Source organism: Ursus americanus, chromosome 1, assembly GCF_024610735.1.
Source record: "Ursus americanus isolate L20-20 chromosome 1, mUrsAme1.1.p, whole genome shotgun sequence".
Lineage (NCBI taxonomy): Eukaryota > Metazoa > Chordata > Mammalia > Carnivora > Ursidae > Ursus > Ursus americanus.
This window is the reverse complement of record NC_142127.1, coordinates 108,068,961-108,095,129: the sequence shown is the minus strand read 5'-3', so window position 1 is coordinate 108,095,129 and position 26,169 is coordinate 108,068,961. Positions and strand designations below refer to the sequence as shown.

Here is a 26,169-nt window from a genome sequence, read left to right as displayed (position 1 = left end):
ACAGATTTATTTTCTCTTTGTCCACAAAGTATAAAACCTGCCTGCCTTCGTCATTTAATCATGTGTACATGATTAAACTTTGTGGGCTCAGCAGTTGGGCGTCTGCCTTCGGCTCAGGGCGTGATCCCGGCATTCTGGGATTGAGCCCCACATTGGGCTCCTCCGCCATGAGCCTGCTTCTTCCTCTCCCACTCCCCTGCTTGTGTTCCCTCTCTCGCTGGCTGTCTCTCTGTCAAATAAATAAATAAAATCTTTTAAAAAAAAAAACTTTGTGGGCTTTTTCCCTCCTGTTAATCTGTTTCATGTCAATGTATAATTCCCAATCCAACTGAAAGAACCTTGAAATGAGCAAAATTTCTTCTACCCCTTCAGTGGGATACAGAAAATGACAAAGACTCTAACTGTACTGGAAATGTATGAAAAACACCCACTGCAGGTTGTATGGCAGAAGATGCTGACCTAAGTAAACTTTGGAAACAAGTGGAATCTGTAGACTAAAGGAAAAAGTTCTTTCCCATCAGGGTGGTAGCTAACAGATCTGAAAACTCCCCATCTGTAATCTGGAATGGAGCAATGAATTAAATACATGGCAGGTGGTGAGAGCCAGTTTGTCACTGTTGGAGTAGAAAGCTACAGATCAGCCAAGGAAGAATATCACAATACAACCAGGTTGGAGACATCAGAATGAACTCCTCTTCGGCTCAATACGGATACACACAGTACCACATGGACATCTTTAATTAGGTGTGCTTACATTGGTTGGAACACATGCATATATTGCCTTCCATTGTCTGCTGAGCACATTCAGTTCCCACAGGCAAGACTTTAATACCATTCTCTAATAAAAGGAGCCAGAGCTCTTCTAAGATATTGCTAATAGTAGGACTGAGACTGTAAATATAGGAGCCAGGATAATCTTGAAGTATCAGAAAGTAAAGAAGTACCACAGAAAACCCTACAAAGATGGAATGATGTCCACAGAAAACAGGAGACAATGGAAAACACTGGTAAAAAATAAATGATTTGTTAAAAAGAAACCACAGGCCCCAAATGGAGTCACTTAACATTAAGAGACCCGGGTCAGCAAACGAGGTCTTACCACCTAACCCAACTGCAGTTTCACACACCCCCACCTCCAAGTAAACTTTAACCAGTCAACCAGGAATATGTACTGAATGGCCCCTTCTGTTCCCCTTAGGAGGGCAACCCTGCCTTAAACAATGCATTGTTTGCTAGCGATTTCCTTTTTTCAATTCCCTGTCTGCTTTTAAAAGCCTTTCCTTCCGTGCAGCTCAAAGGAGGTCCTTTCTATTTGCTAGATGGGATGCTGCCCAATTCATGAATTGTTCAGTAAGGCAATGTGATCTTTTAAATTGCTCAGTTATATTTTTTATTAACAGATTACACAGGTTTTTACAATTGGGGTTGAATAGACCTCTTCTAACAGAATTCCAAATAATAAATATAGACAGACCCTCAGCTACCCATCAAGGAGGTGCAGCTGACTCCCCTCTCCTACAGTGTGTGGGCTCCGCACAGTGTCTTCCTGCTCACGAGGACACACCATAGGCACCTGGGAAAGTAACTTCATGGTGGGGAAGCCCGACCAACACAGCCTCAGCCAGGTGACCAAGGTTAACACAGACAGTGACAAGTGTTCCTTGCTGTACAGTGATGACAGAGCACTTCACCTCTGTGATCCGCTTCCCTGAAAACCACAACCCCCGTCTAACCATGAGAAAAACAAGTAAATCCCAATGCAGGTCTATGTACAAAATGCCTGACCAGTCCTTCTCAACACCATCCAGGTCATCAAAACAAGACAAGTCACAGCCAAGCAGAGCCTAAAGAGACATGACGACCACATGTCATGGGGTGCCCTCATGGGATCCTGGAACCAGAAAAGGTAGAACAGAGGGAACCTGGATAAGTATGGACTTCAGTAAATAATAACGTATCAACATTTGTTCATTAATTGTGACAATTTATGACAAATTTAAAGGTTAAATAAGAGAAACCTCTTACATCAGACTGAAAACCTAGAGGAAATGGGTGGTTTCCTAATAAAAATGCACATTAACAAAATAGACCCTAAAATAAGGAAAAAACAAGCAGACCAATTAGCCATCCAGGGCCTCTTCCTCGTGCTGATTCTCCTCTCACTGTTCTGGGGTTTTCCTCTCTGGGGCAGAGAAGGAACAGGGACAGAACTACTCTGGAGCTCTGCTGAGACCTGACCTCACTCACTGTCTTCCTCTCCCCCAGCCATGCTCCTCCCAGTGAGGACACGTGCACGGGGAGTCTCAGGGATGGTCAATGCTGATGTGTCACCTAGCACTTTGGATGGCAAGGGACTGGACACACTTACTGAAGTAAAAGAAGTTAATATATTTTAATGGTAGAAATATGTTAATACTTGCAAGAGACAAGTTAGCAGTGGTTTTGGACTGGCAGGTCCAGAGGCTGACAATCATCCTGCTAAGTGCTCTGGGGTGGCCCCATTCCCAGGCACAGTCTGTCTCACTGCATCTGGGGCCTCCCACAACTCCAGGCTGACACCCACTCACCATCCGTTCTACTGGGAAGGGTTTCTCTTTCCCTTGGGTTCCATGTAAAGTCATGACTTTCAGTGTCTTTGGCCCAGCTTGGGTCACACTCTCATCCTTGAAGCCATTAGAGCACCCAGAGAACAGAGCATGGGGTTGGGTAGACTTGGATCGTACGCCCATCTCTGAGGTGGGTGGAGAGTGGGGTCTGTCCTCTGGAACTGTTTGGATGGGAGGCAGGTGAGATGTGGTTCCCAAAGGCAAGCTGAGATGCTGGACTTGGACGTGAGAATGGATGCCAGGCTGGGAAAGCAGCAGATTCCACATCACTGGTGGCAGACTGCACAGCTGTGGGATCTGAAGCCCAGGGAAGGAAGGAGTCACTTAGGGTCAGGGGCTGCAGCTGCCCATCCAGTGCTCTTGCTGTTCTCCCACGATGGCAAGACGCTCTTCCACTTGCTGAAAAAGCAACTTTGCTGTTGGTGTGAAACAAGACTCCTGCCCTGGGCACTGGGTCCTCTCGTCTCAGAGACTGGAAGGCACACAGACCTCACTCGTGTCCCTGGGAGGAGGGAGCCCCGGAGTGACACCTGCCCCCACATTAATCACCCATCCCCAAAGAACAAACTGGCTCATTTTCCAGTCTCTTCTCTGTCTTTTACAAAGAGCAGAGACCAAATGTGTGGATGGTGAGGAAATTATTGCTCAATGAAGCAGTGGGAGGCTCAAGGATTATCCCACAGCACAGAATCCACACTTGGCAGGCTGTTCAAAGGCCACAGACCCTGGGTCATGCATGCAGTCTCAGTGAGAAACTGCCTGCTGGGACACACAGTTGTTCCTATATCCTTGATTCCTATTTTTTTTTAAGATTTTATTTATTTATTTGACAGACAGAGAGACAGCCAGCGAGAGAGGGAACACAGGCAGGGGGAGTGGGAGAGGAAGAAGCAGGCTTCCAGCACAGGAGCCTGATATGGGGGTTGATCCCAGAATGCCAGGATCGCACACTGAGCCAAAGGCAGACACTTAACGACTGAGCCACCCAGGCGCCCCCCTGTATCCTTGATTCCTAACAAGTATGCATGGCAAATATTTGCATTATAACTGGAGGCCAAAGGACTGCCAGGCCAGTCTGTTGTATGGCTGTTGTACCCAGAGCCACACTCTGTATTTGGAGGATTATTACCGCTCTTAGCAGGCTCAGAGGCTGTGAGGGAGGAGGTGCTTGTCTCAAGCACACAAATGTTAGGAATGAAAACATCCCATGGCGCTGTCTACACTGCCCATGGACCTGTTACGTTGCCAGGAGCGCAGTCAGCTCAGTAACCTGCTGGGGGTGGTCAAGATCCAGACTGGCCTGAGCTGGAGGACCATAGATGTCTGCCTGGATGGTTGGAGGCCAAAGGTTGCCCTTTCTGAGACCTGTCTACTGCTAATCACTCAGATAGGACCAAGGATCCAGCCAGTTGCAAGAGGGCCCCACCAGCCCCACAAGAAGGCTGTATATGGGAGCAGGTAGGCCTCTGCACCCGGTCCTGTATGGATCCATACATGTCTGCTGCATGCTCTCGTGGGTCAGGGCTGTGCTGGAACCTGGGGCAGCCCAAGCAGAGTGGGATCAGTAACTGGTATAAGCTCTGCACAGCCCTTGACTGGAGTGCAGCTGTGTTTCAAACAATCAGTGCCCAGAGGGATATCTCACTCTTCTTCTGTTAGAGCCCAGGACTGAGGGACAGAAGAAAAAGACTCCAACTCAGGCCATGACTCATGTGTGACTCTGGGTAATTCCTGTCCAATGTGGTGGCCCAGAGACATGGAGGAGGGGAAAGTGAGCCCATTAGGCATAAACCCAGACCCTGACCCTGATCTTGACCCAGAACCAGACCCTGGCCCAGACCCTGACCTGATCCTGACCCAGAACCTGACCTAGACCCAGACCCAGACCCTATACTAGAGCCCGACCCAGACATTGGCCCAGACCCTGATCCTAACCCTGACACTGGACCAGACTCAGACCCTGACCTAGACACAGACCCAACCCTGACCTTGGTTCAGACCCTGACCCTGACCTAGACCTAGACCCAGACTCAGACCCATACCCTGACCCAGACCCAAACCCGGGTCCAAACCCTGACCCTGACCTAGACCCAGACTCAGACTCAGACTCAGACCCAGACCCAGACCCTGCCCCAGCCCAGAACCTGACCCTGACCCTAGCCCTACCTCTGGACCAGACCTAGGCTCTGACCCCTGACCCCTAACCCTAAACCCTAACCCTAAACCCTAACCCCTGACCCTAATCCGACCCTGACCCTAAACCCTAACCCCTAAACCTAAACCCTAAGCCCTAAGCCCTAGCCTCTATCCCTAACCCCTAACCCCAGAGCATTCAGGACAGGAGAACCGGGAGGGCCCCCGGAGCCCCCCACAACCTTCGGCGATCCCCAAGCCCCAACCTTGAAGCCCATGCTCACCCTCCCCTGTGTCTTCACCTCAACCCACTGCGGAGCTCACCACATAGCAGGCAGATCCGGCCTGCGGGGCTCCTGGGCTCTAACCCTAACCCTAGTTCATCTGTGGAGGGGCCCCTCCCCAGGAGCCTGGAGCCTCAACCGCGGGGATTTGGGACACTTGAGCCCCACCGCAGGACTCTGTCTGCCACCCCGCAGGAAACCGTGCCCCTTGGGAGGCCGTAGAGCATTCAGGGCGGGAGAACCAGGAGGGCCCCCCTGAGCCCCCGGTGAACTTCGGCGGCCTCCCGCACCCCAACCCTGAGGCCCACGCTCACCCTCCCCACGCCCTCACCTCAGCCCGTGTAGCTCGCCGTACAGCCAGCAGATTGGGCCTGCGGAGCTCCTGGGGTCTAACCCTAACCCAAGGTCAGCCGCGGGGGGGGGGGGGGGGGGGGCCCTCCCCAGGAGCCTGGCACCGCAGCCCCCGGGGAATTGGGATACCTGTGCCCCACCGCAGGACTCAGCTTGCCACCCCACAGGAAACCGTGCCCCTTGGGGCACTACGGAGCATACAGGGCACGAGAACTTGGGGAGGCCCCCGGAGCCCGTCCCCATCTTCAGCAATCCCCCGTGCCCCAACCCTGAGGCCCATGCTCACCCTCCCCCACATCCTCATCTCAGCCCTCTGTGGAGCTTGCCGCACAGCCTGCAGATCGGCCCTGCCAGGCTCCTGGACCCTAACCCTTACCCTAGGTTGGCCACAGAAGGGCCCCTCCCCAGGGTCCTGGTGCCCCACTCCGGGGGATTGGGGACACCCGAGCCCCACCATAGGACTCAGCATGCACCCCACAGGAAACCCTACCGTTTTGGGGCACAGCAGAGCATTCAGGGCAAGAGAATTGGGGCACCCCCTAGGAGCCCCTTCTGGTGAACCCCAACCTTTGTGGGCCCTCCCGGGTGAAACCCCAAGGCTCACACTCACCCACCCTTGTGCCCTCATCTCAGTCGGCCCGGGAGTTCTCTGAGCACTGGGCAGTTCGGACCTTGCTGTCTCTTGAGGCCTAACCTAACCCTGGGTCTTCTGCTGAGGGTCCCCTCCCTGTTTGCCTGCCTCCAAGGCAGCAGGCATTGGGCTCGCCTCTGCACGACTAGAGGACTCAGCCTACCCCACAGCAGGAAACTGTCCGTTTGGGGCTGCAGCAAGGATTCATAGCAGGAAAATCGGATGGCCCCCCTTAGCCCATCCCAGGGAACCCCCACTTTCAGAGATCTCCCCGGATCCAATTACTAGCCTCACACTGACGTTTAAACTCGCTCTCCACGGAGATCTTTTGAAATTCACAATTCCAACTGATGGCATCATCCAGTCAGTGCCTTACCCAGCTTTAGGTCTTGAGATGGATTAAAATAGGAAGTCATTTCACTGATGATGACGTACTGGTGGCCAAGAGATACCTGCATAAATGCTTCATATCACTTGGCTTCAGGGAAATACAAATCTAAACCCCTATAGATGCCATATCACACCAGGCTGAATATCTAAAAATAAGAAGACATGAAACTACACATGTTGGAGAGGATGTGGAGAAGGGGAAACCCTCTTATACCCCTGTGTGAATGCAGTCCGGTACAGCCACTCTTGAAAATGGTACGGAGTTTCCTCAAGAAGTTATAAATAAAGCTACCCTATGCCCCAGCAATTGCACTACTGGGTATTTACCCCAAAGATACAGAGGTAGTGAAAAGACGGGACACATGCACCCCAGTGTTCATAGCAGCAATATCCATAATAGACAAACTGTGGAAAGAGTGCAGATGACCATGGACAGATGAATGGATAAAGAAGATGTGGTTCATATATACAACGGAATATTACTCAGCCATCAGAAAGGATGAATACTTACCATCACACCAACCTGGAGCTGGAGGGTATTATGCTGAGGGAAATAAGTCAATGAGAGAAAGACAATGATCATATGCTTTCACTCCTATGTGGAATATCAGAAACAGGGAAGAAGAGCATAGGGGAAGGGAGGGAAAATAGGATGGGAAGTCATCAGAGAGGGAGAAAAACCATGATAGACTTAAGTATCGCAACAAACTGATGATTGCTGGAGGGGGGGGTAACTGGGTGAGGGGCATTAAGGAGGTCACGTGATGCAATGAGCACTGGGTGTTACACACGACTGATGATTTATTGAAGACTACATCTGAAACTAATGATGTACTGTAAGTTGGCTAATGGAATTTATTTTTTTTTATTTTTTTTTTAAGATTTTATTTATTCACTTGACAGAGAGAGAGACAGCCAGCGAGAGAGGGAACACAAGCAGGGGGAGTGGGAGAGGAAGAAGCAGGCTCATAGCGGAGGAGCCCGATGTGGGGCTCGATCCCAGAACGCCGGGATCACGCCCTGAGCCGAAGGCAGACGCTTAACGACTGTGCCACCCAGGCGCCCCTGGTTAATGGAATTTAAATTAAAAAATAAAAGAATTCAAACAATCCTAAAAATTTGTATGGAACCACTAAAGATACTGAACAGCCAATGCAATGTGGAAAAGAAAAACAAAGCTGGAGGACTCACAATTCCAGATTTCAAGTTATACTACAAAGCGGCAGTCATCCTAACAGGATGGTACGACACAAAAATAAACACAGTGACCAAGGGAACAGGATAGAAATTCAGGCATAAAACCACAATTATGTGGTCGATGAATCTTCCACAAAGCAGGCAACAATAAAAAAAAGGGAAAAGTACAGTCCCTACAACAAATGGTGTTGGAAAAACTAGACAGCTATGCACAAAGAATGAAATTAGACTGCTTTCTTACATCATACAAACAGAACAGTTTCAAGAGCTCAGTGTGACCTGAAACCATAAAAATCCTACAAGAGGGCAAACAGTAGGGGACGCCTGGGTGGCATAGTCGTTAAGCGTCTGCCTTTGGCTCAGGGCGTGATCCCAGCGTTCTGGGATCGAGCCCCCATCAGGCTCCTCTGCTAGGAGTCTGCTTCTTCCTCTCCCACTCTCCTGTTTGTGTTCCTTTTCTCACTGGCTGTCTCTCTCTGTCAAATAAATACATAAAAATCTTAAAAAAAAAAAAAAAGAAAAAAAAGGAGGGCAGACAGTAACTTCATGACATGGACTGTACCAACATTTTTCTAGACTGTCTCCTGAGGCAAAGGAAATGAAAGCAAAAATAAACTATTGGGAATACAGCCAAATAAAAAGTTTCCACACAGCAGAAGAACAATGAAAACGTAATAATAAGACAACCTACTCAAAGGGAGAAGATATTTGCAAAGATCATATGCAATAAAGGGATAGTGTCCAAAACATATAGAACTGATACAACTCAAACCCCCCAAAACAAATAATCCAGTTAAAAAATAGTGAGAAGACAGGAACAGACATTTCTCCAAAAAAAAATACAGATGGCCAACAGTCCCGTGAAAAGATGTTCACCATCACCCATCATCAGGAAAATGTAAATCCAAAGGACAATGAGGTATTACCTCACACCTGTCAGAATGGCTAACATCAAAAGCACAACAAAGAGCAGGTGTTGGGAGGATGTGGATAAAGGGGAATCCTCGCGAACTGTGGGTGGGAACGCAAACTGTGGTGGCCACCGTGGAAAACAGTATGAAGGTTCCTCAAAAAATTAAATATAGAACTACCCTATGATCCAGCAATCACACTACTGGGTATTTACCCAAAGAACAGGAAAACAGTAACTTAAAAGGATACGTGCACCCCTTTGTTTCTTGCAACATTATTTACAATATCACAATATGGAAGCAATCCAAGAGTCTGTTGAAAAATTGATAAACGAGATGATAGATGTGTATATTCACACGCGCGCGCACGCACGCGCGCACACACACACACACACACACACACTGGAATATTACTTGGCCATAAAAAGAATGCAACCTTGCCATTTGCAGCCACATGGATGGAGCTAGAGAGTATCACCCTAAATGAAATCAGTCAAACAAAGACAAATACCATATGACATCACTCTTACATGGAATTTAAGACACAAACATACATACATAAAGGAGAAAAAGAGACAAACCAAAATACAGACTCTTAGCAATAGAGAACAACTGGATGGTTACCAGAGGGGAGGTGGATAGAGGGAGGAGTGAATAGATGAAGCGGATTAAGAGGACACTTTTCTTGATGACCACTGAGTAATATATAGAATTATCGAATCGCTCTATTGTACACCCAAAACTAATGTTAACACTGTATGTTAGCTCTACTAGAATTAAAATAAACTTTTAAAAAATATTTTTCTTTCAGTAACCTATTTGAAAAAGCTTCTGCTGTGCAATGTGCATAAGCCCTACTTGGGAGGATTCACTCTACAATAATTATTCACTCTATGCCTTGAATTCAAATTTCACTGAGTTCTTACACTCTACGTGTAGATCCCAGCCCACAGGAGCCATGGTCCTTTTCTTTCCAGGCTCAGCACCTATGCATTCAAGATTGGAAGTAGAGACAGATGCCATTTCACAATCCAGAAAGTTGTTATTCTTTCTGTTTTAGTGTGAGATAGTCACAGAGTGTGGGACAGGTTTCAGAGCGGGTTTGTTATATATCCTGGATCCATTTGGCTAATAGGTTCTGTGTGTATGGGCTTCCTTCCAAGCACATACATGGAAGATGCAAAGGTGGGTGGGCTCAGTGCGGGATAAGAAGAGGACCAAGTACAGACAAGGGTACGAACCCTCCAGGATTCGTGATCCAGGAACTCCTACGGGAGTGGGTACGGGTGGTAGAATCCATGGGAAACTCCAAGGTCACCAGGTGAACACAGGAGGCACAGGTCAAGGAATCTGGATATGCAGGGCTTGGAGGCTGCTCTGAGCTACCTCTGGGAGGGAGGGAGGGAAGGAATGAGAAGCAGACATTGCCTGCCACTCGACCATGCCATCTGCCCACCGCTCTGGCACACGTCAGTCTACACAGCTGACACAGCCTTGGCTCAGGATGGGCTGGCTCGGGTCCCTCAACCCTCGGTGGGACAGCTGGCTCCAGGGCTCAGGGACATGCTGAGGGAGGTGAGAGGGAAGGCTACCCCTCCCGAGTCATCCTCTCCTTGAGCAGACAGCCCCCCAGGACTGCTGAAAACACACTAACTGGTTTGAAAGACATGCCATGGATGAAGTAAGGCATAAAGAAATACAAAACAATGTTCGTTTTTAAGTTCAGAGCTGTCATCTCAGGAAGCGGGGAGAGCTTCCCTAAAGAAGACTGCGAGGAGGGCAGGCCAGGCTGAAAAGGGAGACGTGGCTCTCCTGATTGGAGACCTGCAGCTCCCCTCCAGGGCAGGGCATCATCCTCACCTCATGGAGGATCCATGGAAGTGTTCCTTCAGGGGACTGACAGGGCCAGAGGTGCATCTCGAGAAGGCTACCCTGGCATTGGACTGCACAGGGCACCAGGAACGAGGGCCAGATGGAGGACGGGCAATACCCCAGAGGCCATGGGGCAAGATTAGAGGCACATGACCTTGGAGATGATGATGAAAAGCAGGAGGTGGCAGCATGGAGCCGGCACGAAAGTGCCATGGGAACAGTGCCCACAGCTACACTGACTGGGTGCCTTCTGTGCCAGGTGTGGCTGACTTCAGTGGGCTCCAGACTAGTCCTGACCACAGCCCTAGGAAGTGTGCACCACCCCCGGCCTCCTATCCCCTTGCAGCTGCTAGGAATCATGGTCACAGACCCTGGTCAGCTTTCGTGGAAACCAAGCAGTGGCTCCCCTGCACGCTGCACCTCTGGTGGTGGTCCAGTGTGACCCTCGTGCCTGGCCAGAGACTGATGTCTACCTGTCTCCACACAACTCCGCAGACAGGAGGGTGTCCCTGAATTCCACAGGACCTGATGAGACAGATCCACAGAACCCAACACCCAGTGGGTCACTTGGGACCTCACCTAGGGTCATGAAGCTCACCATGCCCTATTTCTGTCACTTCCCACAGAAAGCCTGGTTCTGACCCCCACAATACCATACAGCCTGGTTGCTGACGTGTGGTCATGCCATGAACCCACATGGCACGTTTCTTTTAGAGAAGGCTACGCCTACACCTCCTAGAAAATATTTCTAATGAAGTACAAGTCCATCAGGACTACGGTGTGAACGGTAGCACACAGCCTGCATGGTAGTAGTCAGTAATTCTAACAAGAGCTGACCCCCCCCTCCCATCTCACAAAACCTTCCTCTGTCCCCACAGAACTCACGGTCTGCCCTCAGAAAAACCCCCAGGAAACAAACCTTTAATCTGAATGCTCCCTTCACCTTCTGGTTCAAATCTTGTCCAACCACAATGATATGAAACAAGAAAACAGTCTCAAGAAGAAAATGGGACATGATGGGTAGTAAGGAGGGCACGTATTGCATGGTGCACTGGGTGTTATACGCAACTAATGAATCGTCGAACTTTACGTCAAACACCAGGGATTTACTGTATGGTGACTAACATAAAAAAAAAACATTTAAAAAAAAGAAGAAAATGGGACAGTCAAAAGTATGTGGAGATTGGGGTGCCTGGGTGGCTCAGTCATTAAGCATCTGCCTTCAGCTCAGGTCGTGATCCCAGGGTCCTGGGATATAGCCCCTCATCAGGCTCCTTGCTCAGTGGGGACCCTGCTTCTCCTTCTCCCACCCACCTGCTTGCGTTCCCTCTCTCGCTGTCTCACTCTCCGTCAAATACAGAAATAAAAAAATCTTTACGAAAATATGTGGACATTTAACAACATGCTACTGAACAACCAACAGTCAAAGAAGAAATCAAAAGAAATTTTAGAAGTACCTTGACACAAATGAAAAAGAGAACCTACAAAAACTTATGAGATGCTCTCCAATAAACAACCTGATTTCATGTAGTAAAGAATTAGAAAAAAAAAAAAACAAGCAAAGCCCCAAATTAGTAGAAATAAGGAAATAACAAAAAGGAATGCATAAATAAATCCAATGGAGACTAAAAAGACAAAAAATCAATGAAAATAAGAGCTGCCTTTTTTGGAAAGATAAACAAAACTGACAAACTTAGCTAGACTCACCAAGAAAGACAGAGGACTCGAATACAATCACGAAAGAAAGATAATGGATTCCTGTCTCACATCAAAATCAAAAGAACACAAGCAGCAAACTCTTCGACCTTGGACACAACAACTTCTTGCAAGACACGTCTCTAAAGGCAAAGGAAATAAAAGCAAAAATGAACTATGGGGACTTCATCAAGATGAAAATCTTCTCAACAGCAAAGCAAACAATCAACAAAACTAAAAGGCAACCTACAGAATCGCAGAAGATATTGGCAAATGATATCACAGATAAAGGGCTGGTATCCAAGATCTATACAGAACTTCTCAAACTCGACACCCAAGAAATGGGCAGAAGACACAAAGAGATACTTCTCACGAAAAAATGCTCCACATCACTTGCCATCAGGGAAATACAAATCAAAATTACAATGAGATACCACCTTACACCACTTAGAATGGTTAAAATGAACAAGGCAGGAAATAAAAATTGTTGGAGAGGATATGGAGAAAAGGGAACCCTCTTACACTATTGGTGAGAATGCAAGTTGGTACAGCCACTTTTGAACAGTATGGAGGTTCCTCAAGACGTTAAACACAGAGCTACCCTACGACCACCAATTGCACTACTGGGTATTTACCCCATAGACACAGAGTAGTGAAAAGAAGGGGCACGTGTATCCCAATGTTCATAGCAGCCATGTCCACAATAGCCAAACTCTGGAAGGAGCCAAGATGTCCTTCAGCAGATGAATGGACAAAGAAGATGTGGTTCATCTATACAATGGAATATCACTCAGCCATCAGAAAGGATGAATACCCACCATTTGCACCAACATGGATGGACCAGGAGGGGATTATGCTAAGTGAAATTAAGTCAAGCAGAGAAAGACAATTATCATATGGTTTCACTCCTATGTGGAATGGAAGGAATAGCATGCAGGACATTAGGAGAAGGAAGGGAAAAGTGAAGGGGGAGAATGAGAGGGGGAGATGAACCATGAGAGACTATTGATGCCGGGAAAAAAACTGAAGGTTGCAGAAAGGGAGGGGGTGGGGGGACGGGTTATCCTGGTGATGGGTATTAAGGAGGGCACGTGTTGTAATGAGCACTAGGTGTTATATGCAAACAATGAAGCATGGAACACTACATCAAAAACCAATGAAGTACTGTAGGGTGACTAACATAATTTTTAAAAAATAGGAAGATATGAAATCCACACAGAAAAACTGTCACTATTTGCAAATGACATGAAATCCCTAAAGATTCCACAAAAAACCTGTTAGAATAAACAAATTCAGTAAAGCTGCAGGATATAAAGTCAATATACAGAGACCTGTCGCATTGATTTTTTTTCAGATTTTATTTATTTATTTGACAGGGAGAGAAAAAGCACGAGCAGGGGGAGTGTCAGACAGAGGGAGAAGCAAACCCTCGCTAAGCGGGGAGCCCAACACGGGGCTCGATCCCAGGACTCTGGGATCATGACCTGAGCTGAAGGCAGACGCTTCACCGATGACCCAACTTCTTGCATTTCTATATACTGATGACACACTTTCGCAAAGATAAATTAAAAAAGCAATGCCATTTACAATTGCATCCAAAAAAAAAATCTAGGAATAAAAGTAACCAAGAATGAGAAAGACATGGTACACTCAACACATGGCAGAAAAGAAATGAAAAATATGTGTGTCCAGGGGGGCAGAATGTATGGGTCAAAGATTTGGAAGGCGACACAAACAAATGGAAGCATACGCCATGCTCCTTAACTGGAAGAGTTAATTATGTGAACATGTCCATCATACCCAAAGCAATCGACAGATGTGATGAAATCCCTATCTGAATTCCAGTGGCATTATTCAAGGAAATAGAAGACAGTCCTAAAACTCGTATGGAATCACAAAAGACCCCAAATACCCAAAGCAACCTGGAGAAAGAAAGGTGCAGTCAACACACTCCTGGATTTCAAGCTGGATTACAAAGCTGTTGTCATCAAAACAGGATGTTACTGGCATAAACACAGACACCAGGTCAGTGGAACAGAACAGAAAGCTCAGGAACTTACCCACACGTAGATGATCCTAACTTACGACACAGCAGCAGAAGATATGCCATGAGGGAAGGACTGTCTCTTCAGTGAGCGGTAACAGGCAAACTGGACACTAAATGCAGAAGAATATAACTGGGCCACTTTCTTACACCACACACAAAATTTTTAATGGATGAATGATTTGAACATAAGACCTGAATCCATAAACCTCCAAGAAGACACAGGTACTAAGTCTCTCGACATTGGTTTTGGCAAAGAGTCTTCAGATCGGACACCAAATGCAAAGGCAACAAAAGCAAAAATAAACAAGTGGAACAACATCAAACTGAAATCTTCCACACGGCAAAAGAAACCAGCAAAAACTTAGAAGGCCACTGAGCCAATAAGAAAAAAATATCTGCGAATCATATGTGTGAGAAGAGGCTAATATCCAGAATGCACACAACACTCTTACAAATCAAAACAAAAAAAAACTGTATAAAAAATGGGGGGAATATGTGAATAGATACTTTCCAAAGATGGCACACAGGTGCCAACAGACAGAAAAAGTTGTTCGACATCACTAATCATCGTCAGGGAGACATAAGTCAAAACCACAATCGGCTATCCCCTCACAACTGTTGCAACGGCAATCGTCCCAGAGGCAGACGACGGGACCCTGTGCACTGTTGGTGGGAATGGAAATGGGTGCACCCACTGTGACAAACGGTATGGAGGTTCCTGAAAAAATAAATACAACTACCACATGACCCAGTAATGGCTCTACTGATTATTGATTTGGAGAACACAAAAACACTGCCTCAAAAAGACAGATGCACTCCCACGTTCACTGCAGCATTATTCACAATAACCAGACATAGAAACAAAGACTTTGGGAGCCTTATGCCAAGTAACTCAGACACAGAAAGACAAATACCAGATGCTCTCATGTACATTCCACGTGGAATAAACAAATACTGAACGCATAGATACTGAGAACAGATGGGTGGGTGCCTGATTCGGGGATGGGGTGGTAGAAACGGTTGAAGGTGGTCAAAGGCGCAATGTTTGAGTGATAAAATCCAACAGTCATGGAATGTTCTGTCCAGCAGGGAGACTAAAACTAACCCCGCAGGATGGGGTATAGGTTTCCCTGCTCTTTGAAAGTACAGTGTTCCAAGGAAACCTTCCACAGAAGAAATGGTGTCAAGAAGGAATGACCATTAATTTATATGGAAAAATTAGAAAGCACGCTCAGACTCCAAAAATTCCTTCTCTTTGGCTTTTCTTAGGCCTCAGGACACAACTCCTAACGGATGCCAAAAATAAATGGAGATAAAGCACAGCAGAGCCTCACAGACACAATTCAAAGCACTGGTGGCTGGATGCCAAGAGCGGTTCCCAGCGGAAGGAGCTGGTTGGGGTGCACGCCGCCTCTGTCATGCTTCTCCCCAAAACAGACACGGAACGCGATTCTCACTGTTTGACTTTTTTCATAAGAGGGAAATCTTCTTCAGGTCTCTTCCTCTTACTGAAGCCGGGTAATAACGTAGATCTTTCAAGAAAGCCAAGTGTCTTACTGTGAACATTTAAAAAGTGGGGGATACCTGTACTTGAATGTTGCTGAGGGAGGAGATGTGAAAGGTTCTCCCGGACACAAACTTCAGCAGATCCACTGGGAAAGGCACCTTCCTCAGCATGCGGCACACGGACTACCTCCTACCCCCAGAAACCTTCTCCTTCCCCTAGCTCAGGACAACCCACAACAGCTGGGAGTTACCCCAGTTCCTCCTTTCTCTCATTTCCAATATCTAAGCTGTCGGCAAATCCTGTGAGCTCCATCTTCAAGACGCACCCAGAATAGGACTAACCACTCCTTCCAAGGCCACCTGTCTGGTCCACACTGAAGCTCATCTCTTGCTTGAGTTCCTAGAAAAGGGTCATCATTGACCTTACTTGCCCATCCCCAACCCTCTGTCATCTGTTCTCAACACTGAAGCCAGGATGGCCTGGTGAAACAGGGTCCCGTGGGGTCACAGCCCTGCAATGGCTTTCTGTCACGCTCTGTCACGTCCCTGAGGTCATGTCCTAAGCTGTCTCCTGTAGCCATAGGGCCTTCTTGCTGCTCCTGGACGCGCCTCCTATGCTCCTGCCCCATGGCCTTTACACATGCTTTCCCTTCTGTTTAGAATGCTCTTGATGTAAAAAGGAGAATTACAGACCGATATCCCTGATGAATATAGACGCCAAAATTCTCAGCAAGATCCTAGCTAATAGGATCCAATACATTAAAGGGATTATCCATCATGACCAAGTGGGATTCATCCCTGGGATGCAAGCGTGGTTCAACATACACAAATCGATCAGTGTGATAGATCACATCAACAAGAAAAGAGTCAAGAACCATAGGATCCTCTCAATGGATGCAGAAAAAGCATTTGACAAAAAACAGCATCCTTTCCTGATTAAAACACTTCAGAGTGTAGGGATGGAGGGTACATTCCTCAAGCTCAAAAACCCATCTATGAAAAGCCTACGGCGAATATGATTCTCAATGGGGAAAAGCTGGAAGCCTTTCCCTTAAGATCAGGAACAGGACAAGGATGCCCACTCTCACCACTATTATTCAACACAGTACTAGAAGTCCTTGCAACAGCAATCAGACAACAAAAAGGAATATAACATATTCAAATCGGCAATGAAGAAGTCAAACTGTCTCTCTTCGCAGATGACATGATACTCTATATGGAAAACCCAAAAGACTCCACCCCCAAATTACTAGGACTTATAGAGCAATTCAGTAATGTGGCGGGATACAAAATCAATGCTCAGGAATCAGTTGCATTTCTTTACACGAACAATGAGACTGAAGAAAGAGAAATTAGGGAATCCATCCCATTTACAATAGCACCAAAAATCATACGATATCTCAGAATTAACTTAACCAGAGAGGTAAAGGATCTATATTCTAGAAACTACAGATCACTCTTGAAAGACATTGAAGAAAACACAAAAAGATGGAAAAACGTTCCATGCTCATGGATCATAAGAATACACAGTTAAAATGTCTGTGCTACCCAGAGCAATCTACACTTTCAATGCCATCCCGATCAAATTACCAATGACATTTTTCAAAGAACTAGAACAAATAGTCCTTAAATTTGTATGGAACCAGAAAAGGCCCCGAATCGCCAAGGAACTGTTGAAAAGGAAAAACAAAGCTGGGGGCATCACAATGCCGGATTTCCAGCTGTACTACAAAGCTGTGATCACAAAGAGAGCATGGTACTGGCACAAAAAAAGACACATAGTCCAATGGAACAGAATAGAGAATCCAAAAATGGACCCTCGGCTCTTTGGGCAACTAATCTTTGATGAAGCAGGAAAAAACATCCAGTGGAAAAAAGACAGTCTCTTCAATAAATGGTGCTGGGAAAATTGGACAGCTACATGCAAAAGAATGAAACTTGACCACTCTCTCACACCATACACAAAGATAAACTCCAATTGGATGCAAGACCTCAATGTGAGACAAGAATACATCAAAATTCTAGAGGAGAACATAGGCAGCAACCTCTACGACATCGGCCAAAGCAACCTTTTTCATGACACATCTCCAAATGCAAGAGAAACAAAAGAAAAAATGAACTTGTGGGACTACATCAAGATAAAAACTTCTGCACGGCCAAGGAAACAGTAAAAAAAACTAAGAGGCAGCCCACGGAATGGGAGAATATATTTGCAAATGACACTACAGATAAAAAACTGGTATCCGAGATCTACAAAGAACTTCTCAAACTCAATACACGAGAAACAAATAATCAAATCAAACATGCGCAGAAGATATGAACAGACACTTTTCCAATGAAGACATACAAATGGCTAAAAGACACATGAAAAAATTTTCAAGATCATCAGCCAACAAGGAAAATCAAATCAAAACCACACTAAGATACCACCTTATGCCAGTTAGAATGGCAAAAATGGACAAGGCAAAAAACAACAAATGTTGGAGAGGATGTGGAGAAAGGGGAACCCTCTTCCATTGTTGGTGGGAATGCAAGTTGGTACAGCCACTCTGGAAAACAGTGTGGAGGTCCCTTAAAAAGTCAAAAATAGAGCTACCCTACCTATGATCCAGCCATTGCACTACTGGGTATTTACCCCAAAGATACAGACATAGTAAAGAGAAGGGCCGTAGGCACCCCACTGTTCATAGCAGCATTGTCCACAATAGCTAAATTGTGGAAGGACTCGAGATGCCCTTCAACAGACAAATGGATTAAGAAGATGTGGTCCAGGGGCGACTGGGTAGTGCAGTCGTTAAGCATCTGCCTTTGGCTCAGGGCGTGATCCCGGTGTTCCGGGATCAAGTCCCACATCGGGCTCCTCCGCTGGGAGCCTGCCTCTTCCTCTCCCACTCCCCTGCTGTGTTCCCTCTCTCGCTGGTTGTCTCCCTGTCACATAAATAAATAAAATCTTTAAAAAAAAAAAAAAGAAAAAGAAGAAGAAGATGTGGTCCATATACACAACAGAATATTACTCAGCCATCAGAGAGAATGATTACCCAACATTTGCAGCAACATGGACAGGACTCGAAGAGATTATGCAAAGTGAAATAGGTCAAGCAGAAAAAGACAATTATCATATGGTTTCACTCATTTATGGAACATAAGAAATGAGATAGGTAGGAGAAGGAAGGGAAGAATGAAGGGGGGGTAAACAGAAGAGGGAATGAACCACCAGAGACTATGGACTCTGGGAAACAAACTGAGGGCCTCAGGGGAAGAGGGATGGGGGATTTGCGCTGGGCTAGTGATGGGTATTAAGGAGGGCACGTATTGCATGGAGCACTGGGTGTTATACGCAAATAATGAATCATGTAACACTACATCAAAAAATAAGGAGGTACTGTACGGTGACTAATAAAAAATTATTATTAAAAAATGCTCTTGATGTGATATCATTCACCTTCTTTATATCTTGACTCAGGTAACACCTTCTTAGTGAAGTCCCACCTGGCCCGTATGTGAATAGCAAACACCACCCTCACCTCCCCTTGTCTGTCTCCTGTTTTATATTTCCATAGCACTTATCAAATGTCTCCAGTCCATCTCGGCAAGCAAGAAACCAAGGCAAAAACTGTTCGCTTAACCACCGACTTCCCCCAATGTCGTGCTCCAAATCCCCAGGGGAAAAGATGCCCCAGGCTCTTGCACAGCCAGGATGCCTGGGACACGGCGGTCCACCTCCTGCACCCTGAACACCATCATGAAAGGGAGCCATACAAGGAATCCACCTGCACAGGAAACCTGAAACCAGACACCTTCCTCGATGACATGTGAGCACACACGCTTCCTCCCCTTGCCTGAGGTGCTCATCCAAGAAAGCTGAGCAAAGACGCATCCCAGGGTCCAAATCTCCCTCTGGCTGAGGTCCTGGGAAAGAGACATCTCTCCTCCCTGCACCAACCACCTGGGATTGGTGTCCGGAATCCTCCTGTGCTCAGGCAGAGCGGTGCTCCTGTCCCTCTTTCCTGTGAGGTCCTCACAAACCAGTGGTCAGGAAGGAGCCTGCAGCAGTGTCAACAGGCCGCCCAGCTCAGCCTCAGTCCTGCACGTCCGCCCCACGCAGAACTGGACCTTCACAGAGACTGGTGTCCTGTGTGGCCTCAGAACCTAACGGCAGGAGCGGAGATTTCAAGGTCCAAAGGAACACTGACCTCTTCCACAAAGCACAGCAACGTGGAGAGAGGATTTCTCAGGGGTGTGGCTCTGGAAGAAGTGCTTCTGCTGGCTGAACTCAGACACCAGGCAGAGGACATCTGCTGTGTGTCCTCCGAGGAAACAGGCAGCACACTGGGCAAGAATCCATAATGCTGCCTGGGGGCTGCTTCCCACTGACCACCCTGCTGAGCCGAGGGCTTGAGAACCAATCAGGAACCAACTGTGTTATCACATATGCAGCCAGAGTGCTGCCGGGGCGGGGGGGGTGGGGGTAGGGGTGGGGGGAAGTGACCCCAGTCCCGATCCTTGTAGCAACCTGGCCTGCCCATCAAGAGCGACGGTCCAAGACCATGACGTCACAACCCCCCAGCTATCTGATCCGACCACCCTGCCAGGCTAGCACCTGCTCAGTGAGTCCTAAGACCCAGAGAATTCTTTGCACTCCAGCTCAATCCTTCTCACAGAGAAGCAATCTCCAGCCTCAGAAAAGCCTCATCATTAGCTCTGGAATTCCCTGGGTTGTGTCTACATTGGCCCACACAGGGGTCCCATGCAGACCACTCCGCAAATGCCCTAGGGTTGCAAGCCACTTTCAAGCTGCCCTTAGAAAGGCAGAAACTGGCCGGGTTAGGCAGACCAGCCAAGTGACTCGATGTGCTGCAAACTCGGACAACGTCCTCCCTGAACACCAGCGCTTCTGAGCCCAAGCTTCCAACCTTCGCTCACTGGGCACTGAGTACCACGTCGGCATGAACACTGCTCTTCGATTCACTGGCCTCCCAGTCCTTCCAATCAGAAACCCAGCTTCAGACACCACTCTAGTTTCCCTTCAGAGAGAGAAGTCAACTGATGGAATAAAACACTCCCTGTGCACAGCACACTTCTATCCACATCGAATTCCTTGGTCTTTCTCATTCGGGCAGCCCTACAAGACCCACACCAATGAGAGATACCTCAAGTTCAATCATCACGTATATATTTGACCTTGTGTTGTTCCTTTTGCTATGTGTATCTCAAAGTCAATGTCTATATTGCTTTCTTAAAACATCAATAATAATAATGACACTGTCACCTAAGGGTTAGGATCACCACAGCCAGACAACATGACTCTGGTCCAGATAAGGACGAAGACACAACCTCAGCCCATGAATCAAACCCCACACCCTCAGGAATCCCGACACACCTCACGGGTGAAGAGTTCCTTTGCTACATGGAGTTGTCTGCGTCCAAAGGATACAGGCAACCCCCAGCATTCATTCTGTTTTCTTCGTCAATTCCCCAGCTCAAGTCGCAAGTGACTCACTGGGTCAAGCTTCCAGAGCCCAGGATGGGCCTCCAGGTAAGCAGCACCCCCCCCCGCCCCCACCCCGGGAAAGGTAATGGGGGGGGGCTCGATTTCCTTTGGGAGCACAATGTGCCACTCCCCAAGCTCCTAAAGAACCCACACTCCTTCTCCCTTTCTCCCTCTCACAAAGGCCACCAAACCCTGTGACAGCTCTGAGGCTGTTTTAACAAATAATTTCTAATATCGGAATGTGGCTCGCAGAAGAGAAAAACATGAACACCCACAAAGGATTCTCTTAATATTTCAGAAGACTGTTTTTCCATTGTTTAATTAAAACAGGAAATAAAAGGCACAGATAGCCCCTTCCACTAGCAGGTCCTATTCACTTCACTGATGGAAAGTAGAGCAGGAAATAAAAGAGTAACAGATGTTCTGAGGACCCACCATGTCCATCACCTCAGGTTTGAAACTTCTCACGCATGCAAGGAAAGAAGCACCACCAAACATCTCGGCCTGGCGACTCTGACAGTCTGAACTGGAGTGACAGGGACAGACGATGAGGCTGTGTGTGCTGGCTGAGGCTGGTGGCCCAGAAGAAGGGGCTCGGCCAGCTCTCCACCTGTGCCTCACCTGTCCTCAGACAGGAACTTGCACACGGCCCTCACCTGTCACAACTCTCACACAGGAGACCCACAGCCACCCCTGGAGCCCACCCTGCCCACACCCTGCTGCAGAATGCACTCAGCTCTCCTCTGGGACCCCTGTCAGCTTTACCCAGACCTGGAACTCCCCCGTCTCCTGCAAAGCTCCCGGATTCCCCCTCTTCTTCTAAAATCACACTGGCTCAAGGCTTTCATGAGAAAGCTATAACGCTAACTAATGAAAGGTTCACACTTACTTTCCCCTTCTGTAGCCTTTCTCTCCTTCTGTCCTACCTGTGCAAACTGTAACATATCAGTGGAACATGAACGTGCTCTGAGACCTGGATCTTTCATTGCAGCTTTCTGAGGACTCCTTATGTGATAAGAAACTAGAGTATCCTACAACAGGGTGTTTTACAACTATCATCTATAGAATAGTACAGCCCAATTCACTATAATTTTACCTCACTCTTCATGAAGCAGAACACTTTTTCCTTTCTTCTTTTACTTAAATTCCAGTTAGTTCACATGCCATGGAATATTCGCTTCAGGGGTAGGATTTAGTGATTCCTCACCTGCATACAGTACCCAGTGCTCATCACAAGTGCCCTCCTTAATACCCCTCACCCATTTAACTCTTCCCCCCACGCCCCTGTCCTGCAGCAACACTCAGTTTGTTCTCCAAGGTTGAGTCTATTTCCTTGTTTGCCTTTCTCATCACCCCTCAACTCTGTTCATCTGTTTTCTTTCTGAAATTCCACATGAGTGAGATCATAGGATATTTGTCTTTCCTCACTGATGTTGCTTAGCTTAATACACTCTAGATCCATCCACATCCTTGCAAATGGTAAGATTTCATTCTTTTTGAACCTGGGTCATATTCCATTATATATATGTACCCCACATCTGCTTTATCCATTCATCAGTGCATGGACTTTGGGATTCTCTCCATAGTTTGGCTACAGTGGACATTGCTGCTATAAACATTATGGTGCATGTACCCCCTTTGAATCTGCATTTCTGTATCCTTTGGGTAAATACCTAGGAGAGCAATTGCTGGATCATGGGGTTGTTCAATGTTTAACTTTTTGAGGAGCCCCCACACTGTTTCCCAGACTGGCTGCACCACTTTGCATTCCCACCAACAGGATGGGAGGGCTCCCCTTTAAGCAGAACATTATCTGCCGGCAATTTCATAAAAGGAAACAAAACCTCTGGGAGATGCACCCAGGGTCAGGCAAGCAGTTGCAGAATTCATGCCAGGGCTCCTGACGCCAAGCCCCTTGAAGCCACCAGCATGCCACTATCCAAAAGAATTCCCACACTCTCCTTCTGACTCCACCACCAAAGAAACTACAGAGAGAATATGGCACCTCAAAATTTCGAGATAATACATTTAGTAAAACTAGAAAGTCAAGCTCAACTTTTAAACAGGAACAGGCCGCTTTGGATAATTTTGAATTTTCCCTCCACCCTAATTTTAACTCTTCCAATGAAAAGACTAACCAATGATGAAACATCACCTTTGACAAATGACAAGACATCATCCAAGTCTGTATCTGATGACAAAAAGCCACCTAACTCTAGATGCTGGCCACTCAACCATATCTTAGGCCCAATTGAATAAACAGTGTTAGACGAAGGAACAAATTAGATGTTACAAACAGGCACAGAGTGAATCTCACCTTCCCTTTCTAATAAAAGAGGGTTCCTAGGAAACAGATGTTCAAAATACATTTGTAAGCAATAAATGGACAAAGAAATTGTCATCCCCTGCAAAGTTCTACATGTAGGGAAACTATGTAACTCTTGCACCAAATCCAGAATGCTGACAGCTACTTAAGTTTTACTTTGAGGCTCAACTAGAGAAAAGAGAAAAGCCCAGCAGGTTTTGGGAAAATGAGAGGTTTTACCTCCAGTCCTGACATAGATAGGACATTTCACCAAACGTACGTGTGCTTTCTCTGAACGCTGGCGTCCTGTGACAAGCTGCCTCGCTGACTCAGATGCTGAACTCGGGTCTTGTGGAGCCAGAGCAGAGAAGTGCTGTCAGCTGGGGAGAAGAAGGCACCTCTGACCTAAAGCCTGCACACCTGCTTTGGTTTCTGGGCGAAGGGGCAACACATGCTTGTTGTTTAGCAGCAATTATCTTCATTCTAAATAGACAATGACCTTGCCTTTTCTGGAAAGCGGACTTACTCTCCTAAAGAAGCCCTCAATTCGTCTATTCCAAATGCAACTGGTTTACACCCGCCTCCAGGCCCCCACCTGGAGGATTTTCCAGCACGATTCTAACAGCCAATTACCACTAACCTGGGGGCACATGGGGCATAATGCTGAAGTTGGGGGACGGCTCTGGGGCTTGTTACCACCACACGTATGCCTGGGGGAACAGGGAACACCCTGCTGAACTCGGGGTACTGCTCAAGCTCCATCACCTGCACTGTGTCAGGGAACCGGGAGACACTCCACTGAAGATGGGGACTGTGTGCGGCCCTTACCTGCACTCTTCCCGGGGAACACAGGAAACCCTGACATTCTGCAACCCATCCCACAAAAGCTCAGGTGAGCGGGCGCCCTGGAGTTCACGGGTCTGGGGAATACGGCCAGTTGACGGACATCGGGCAGAAGAGACTTTAAACGGAAAAAGAAAACTCACCTGAGTCCCCATGATGAACTCTCTCCACGCGCCCTTCCAGAACCCCGCCTCCCACCCGGGGCGCACCCTACCCCCGGACCCCCACGCCAGTGCACAGCGCTCACTCACCAGCGGGGAACTCCGCAGGGCAACTCTCTCTCTCCCAGCGTCCCTTCTTCTGCCCCAGGTCGGCAACCCGCTGCAACTCCGGGACCGCCCACAGAGACGTAGCTCCACCCCCACACAGTGATTGGTCGGGGAGGGTGGTGCCCAAGCCCCTTGGATGCCGGGCAACCCGCCCTCGCATCCCGCAACCCTGCCAGTGCAGGGGGTCCAGGAGGCGCCTCACTGCCCCAACACCCAGCGCAGGCATGGGTGGGGTCGTGGGCCGGGCCCCACTCACACACCTGGCCCCTTCCGGGGAACCCTCTAGCTGCAGAAGACCCTCAGAGCCCTGCCCCTTCCCTTTCTGCACCAGCCCTCCCTGCTGGGGTGTGCCTGGTTCCAGGCAAGGTCAGCTGCTCTCAGACCCTCCAAGGCTTGGGCTTTAGGAAATGGGATGATTTCATGCATTTCCAAAGCAACTTTAAGACTCCAAAAGTAATGCTCTAATTGGGAAGAGCTTCACCTTCTGGTCTCACCCATGGAGTGGACAGTGCTTCTCAGACCTTCAAAGCATCCTTCTAGGATGAGCCCATTTGTGCTGGAATCTATATACACATGCTTGGTTCTGCAGGGAGGCGTCCAGGATGGAGAACAGCCGCCCTTCTGTGCTGTTGCTGTTGTGAACCAGGAACATTTATTTTTCACTTAAAAAGAAAGTGTATTGTTATTGTCGACACTAAATGAACTAAATAAACATTTTAGAGAGAAGGGAAGAGAGTTTTATTCAAACCCAAGTCAGGACAGCTGCCTGGGAGACACAATCTTCAGTAAGAAGGGAGTGCTCGGGGAAGGAACATTTGGGGCAGGGTTACATATTTGTTCTGCTTTGTTTTACGTACAGAGTTACACACCACGATGAGGAAGAAGATTCCAGAAAGTTACAGACTTGTTCTTATGTTTTCAGTATGTGCAAGTCAGTACGACTTTAATCTTATGGGAGCCAAAGAGGTTCTTTATTTTTTCTTATCTTTATGTTGGCATTTTTGGTTATTTTTTTCTTCTCGAAGCAGATGTCCAACATGTGCTTAGGGCAGAAATAGGGCCCATGCTTTGAGGTTTTGCCCAGTCATTTTGAGCTGGGTAAAATGTTAAAGGATAGCTTCCCTGGGAGCCCAGGATCAGGGCCCACAGATGATATAAGATAAAAATTACTTTTATCATTATAATTACTCCTAAATGGAGGAATTTGAGACAAAAGCACCTTTCACAAGACTACCAAGAAATCAAAATGATGCCTACAGAAGGTTACCTGCTCCATGGTCAACACAGGTAACAGAAGTGTTCACAGTCTCTGGACTCCTCCCCTTGTCCTGCCCAAATCTCGGAAGCACACAGATCATTTAAAATCAGAATTTTAGGGGGCCCGCCTGGGTGGCTCAGTCGTTAAGCGTCTGCCTTTGGCTCAAGGCGTGATCCCGGCACCTTGGGATCGAGTCCCACATCAGGTTCCTCCGCTGGGAGCCTGCTTCTTCCTCTCCCATTCCCCCTGCTTGTGTTCCCTCTCTCGCTGGCTATCTCTCTCTCTGTCAAATAAATAAATAAAATCTTTTTTAAAAATAAAATAAAATCAGAATTTTAGAACTGCTGGACACCTTAGAGATGTCTGGCACCATTCCGTTG

General features: G+C 47.4%; 1 long non-coding RNA gene across 2 annotated transcripts; it reads right to left on the bottom strand.

Annotated features, from left to right (window-relative positions):
- Positions 1 to 787: 787 nt before the first annotated feature.
- LOC148110838 (uncharacterized) lies at positions 788 to 24,615 on the bottom strand. 2 transcript variants are annotated; one of them, XR_015726921.1, is made up of 5 exons: positions 24,514 to 24,615; positions 24,248 to 24,380; positions 23,700 to 23,799; positions 2,568 to 3,005; positions 788 to 1,891 (listed from the first exon to the last, which is right to left on the bottom strand). It is a non-coding gene; the product is annotated as an uncharacterized LOC148110838 (long non-coding RNA). The 2 variants fall into 2 exon arrangements; XR_015726923.1 differs by lacking the exon at positions 24,248 to 24,380 and having other exon boundaries at positions 24,514 to 24,613.
- Between the last annotated feature and the right edge of the window lie 1,554 nt (positions 24,616 to 26,169).